Below are 4,574 nucleotides of genomic sequence, written 5' to 3'. Positions count from 1 at the left end.
AAACTCAGCTAAAAAAAAGGAACAACCCGGATGGGGAAATCAACAAACACCGGATGCTAACACTGGTGGGGATGAAAGACAGGAAATATGCCAACTGCTTGGGGGAAACCAATAATGTTCCACATTTAGGGCTTACCGCTTTTCAAACCGTTGTTGATATTCCTTTTAATGAAATTGATTGCTTAAAATTAACGTTTTTATATGTTTAAGAAAATATGACTTTGATAAAAATTTAATTTCAAAAATGATCATGGTAAAATTTAAATCTATTTGGCTGAATTAAACAAGAGTAGAAAAATTTGGATAAAAGCTCAACTTTATTTAATAGAATGGTAGTCTGTAAATGACAAGACTCCACAGATCTTTACAAAAGTTGAAAACTGGTAATTTACATGGGAAAGAGCTACATTGAATACAATAATCACTAATCCTTCTACTAACTCTTGATATCCACTATGCTCTTGGCCGCTACCAGGGGTCAGAATCCGATGATGTGCTCAAGAAAGTCTTCAAAACTAAAGATCAGCAGGATGCAGTTACTTGCCATAATCCCTAGTTTTTGCATAAATTGCCCCAAGGCGGGGTACTCAATTTATCGGGATAATTCTTTTTATGTCTCTAACTTTTTCCTAGATCGCCCTTTCGGGTTTTCAATCCACCGAGACGCTCACTTTTGCCTAAGCCGCCCTTTCAGGTTTTCAACTTAGTGAGTTGTTCTTTTATTTTTTTAGGCGAAGTATTTCTTGACTGCATCCGCGTTCACAGGACGAGTGAACTCTTCACCATCCATAATTGTAAGAATCAAAGCACCACCTGAAAAGGCTCTCTTAACAACATATGAGCCTTCATAATTAGGAGTCCATTTACCCCTAGAATCTGGCTTGAAAGATAGAATCTTCTAGAGCACAAGGTCACCTTCTCTAAACACACGGGGTCTGACCTTCTTATCAAAATCTTTCTTCTTTCTCTGCTGGTATAACTGACCATGACACATGGCAGTTAACCTCTTCTCTTCAACCAAATTCAGCTGGTCATACCTGGTCTGACACCATTTAGCTTCAGTCAACTTGGCTTCCATCAACAAACACAATGATGGGATCTCACCCTCTACGGGGAGCACGACATCCATACCATATACAAGGGAGAAAGGGGTTGCCCCTGTTGAAGTGCGGATGGATGTACGATACCCGTGCAAAGAAAATGGGAGCATCTCATGCCAATCCTTATATGTGACAACCATCATCTGAATAATCTTCTTGATATTCTTATTCGCAACTTCAACACCCCCATTCATCTTGGGTTTGTAGGGAGAAGAATTATGATGTGCAATCTTGAAGTCTTTGCAAAGAGCTTCTACCATATTATTATTCAAGTTCGATCCATTATCAGTAATGATCTTACTTGGCACACCATAACGACATATAATCTGATTCTTGATAAACCTCACAACAACTTGCTTGGTTACATTTGCATACGATGTCGCTCCAACCCATTTTGTGAAGTAGTCAATTGCCACCAAAATGAAACGACGTCCATTTGACGCTTTAGGCTCAATCATGCCAATCATATCAATTCCCCACATGGTGAAGGGCCATGGAGAGGAAATGACATTCAACAGTGTTGGAGGAACATGAATCTTATCTGCATAAATTTGACACCTGTGGCACTTCTTCACAAACTTGCAACAGTCAGATTCCATTGTCAACCAGTAGTAACCTGCTCGCAACATCTTTTTTGTCATTGCATGTCCATTGGAATGAGTAACAAAGGAACCTTCATAGACTTCAATCATCAATAGGTTTGCTTCGTGTTTATCCACGCATCTGAGCAGAACCATATCGAAATTTCTCTTATAAAGCACATCACAATTCAGGTAGAAATTTCCGGCTAATCTTCTCAAAGTCTTCTTATCTTTCAAAGATGCCCCGGGCGGGTAAATCTGACTTTGGAGAAAACATTTGATATCAAAATACCACGGCTTCTCATCTTTGACCTCTTCAACAGCAAACACATGAGCTGGCCTATCGAGACGCATCACAGTAAGGTTGGGAACTTCATTCCAGAATTTGACTACAATCATTGAAGCCAACGTTGCAAGAGCATATGCCATCCGGTTTTCATCTCGAGGGATATGACGAAACTCAACCTTTGTAAATAAAGTTGAAATCCTCCTCGCATAATCTCTATATGGTATCAAACCGGATTGGTTCGTCTCCCATTCACCTTTGATCTGATTCACAACCAAAGCTGAATCTCTATAGACATCCAAATACTTGATTTTGAGATCAATGGCCTCTTCAAGCCCCATAATACAAGCTTCATACTCTGCCATATTACTTGTACACTTGAAAGTCAATCTGGATGTAAACAGAGAATGGGTGCCTTGAGGAGTAATAATCATTGCCCAATGCTATTACCATACTAATTTACAGCTCCATCAAATACCATGCCCCAACGGGAACCAGGTTCTGGCCTTTCTTCAAGTAATGGTTCATCACAATCTTTCATTTTTAAGTACAAGATCTCTTCATCAAGGAAGTCATACTGCATTGACTGGTAATCTTCAATTAGTTGGTGAGCCAGATGGTCAGCCAAGACACTTCCTTTGATTGCTTTCTGAGATCGGTATTCGATATCATACTCTGATAACAACATCTGCCAACGGGTAATCCTCCCAGTTAAAGCAGGCTTCTCAAAAATATACTTGATTGGACCCATTTTGGATATCAACCAAGTTGTATGATTCAACATATATTGACGCAAACGCTTAGCAGCCCAAGCCAATATGCAATAAATCTTCTCAAGCATAGAATACCGAGTCTCACAATCGATGAAATTCTTACTGAGGTAGTAAATAGCATTCTCTTTCTTTCCAGTCTCATCTTGCTGACCAAGAACACAACCCATACTCTCTTCAAGCATAGTCAAATACATGATCAACGGTCTTCCTTCAACAGGTGGAGACAGAATCGGAGGCTCAAGCAGATACTCTTTGATACTGTCAAAGGCTTTCTGGCAATGCTCGGTCCAATCACAAGACTAATCGTTCTGAAGGAGCTTGAATATAGGTGCACATGTGGCAGTCATGTGTGAAATGAATCTTGAGATATAATTCAAGCGGCCGAGTAAACCTCTGACTTTCTTCTCAGTTTTGGGCACATGCATCTCTTATATTGCTTTGACCTTGTCAGGATCAACTTCAATACCCCTCTCACTGACGATAAAGCCCAATAACTTACCAAAAAGAACACCAAATGTACACTTATTGAGATTCAAGCGGAATTTATACTTCCTCAAACGCTGGGATAACTTCAACAAATGCTCAACGTGTTATTCTTCATCAATAGATTTGGCAATCATATCATCAACATAGACTTTAATCTCTTTATGCATCATATCATGAAAAAGAGTAGTCATTGCTCTTTGGTAAGTTGCACCAGCATTCTTTAAACCGAAAGGCATCACTCTATAACAGAATGTTCCCCAAGGTGTAATGAATGTTGTCTTCTCCATATCTTCGGGTGCCATCTTGATCTGATTATATCCGGAAAATCCGTCCATAAATGAAAAGACTTTGAATTTAGCTGTATTGTCTACCAACATATCAATGTGTGGCAGAGGAAAATCATCTTTCGGAGACTGGCTTTATTCAAATCTCTATAATCAACATACAAACTTTTCCATCCTTCTTCGGAACAGGTACAATGTTGGCCACCCACTGCGGATACTCAGCAGTTACAAGAAAACCGGCATCAATCTGCTTTTGCACTTCTTCTTTAATCTTTACTGCCATATCAGGATGAGTTCTCCTCAACTTCTGCTTGACTGGCGGGCATTCTGGCTTCAACGACAATTTATGCTCCATAATCTCAGAATCCAACCCATGCATGTCTTGATAGGACCAAGCAAACACATCTGAATACTCTCGGAGAAGATCAATAAACCTCTTCTTAACATCCGGACATAGGCGAGACCCCACCTTGACTTCCTTCACGTCATCCTTGGAACCCAAGTTGACTAACTCGATATGCTCTTCAAATGGCTGAATGGCTTGTTCCTCGTGCTCAAAAAGACGAGACAATTCGTCAGACACTTTCATCACTTTCTTCCTCTTCCTCAAACATAGGGAATTCAAAATTTGAAGGAGTAGGATCATTGCATTCAATGGGTTTAGAAACCAACCTGCATAATGATCTGATATTTTGATTTTAGAGCAGTGAATCAGTGACTAAATATTATGTAGATGGACAATTACATTTATTTATGTTTATTAGTGATTACCATTCTTCAGAATAAAGCAAAAAGTAAAAATAAAACATCATAGATGTGGATGAATAAAGTTATATTTTATTGATGGTAAAATTTGAAAACGCCCAAACAATGTTCACTTCTCCCTTAGGCATAAGAGAAGGATTTTCAAAAACAAATAAAAGCAATTACTTAGACCGATGCACAATAATAGGAACATCAACAGCAGTCCAATTATTGCAAGCTTTTCCATGCATTACAAAATTGGTGCAGTCTTCATCTTCATCACCCTCGATCACAGCAACTAAGTGTTGTTCATTACCATG

Source organism: Lathyrus oleraceus, chromosome 7 (genome assembly GCF_024323335.1).
Source record: "Lathyrus oleraceus cultivar Zhongwan6 chromosome 7, CAAS_Psat_ZW6_1.0, whole genome shotgun sequence".
NCBI classification, from domain to species: domain Eukaryota; kingdom Viridiplantae; phylum Streptophyta; class Magnoliopsida; order Fabales; family Fabaceae; genus Lathyrus; species Lathyrus oleraceus.
This window is presented reverse-complemented; position numbering follows the sequence as displayed.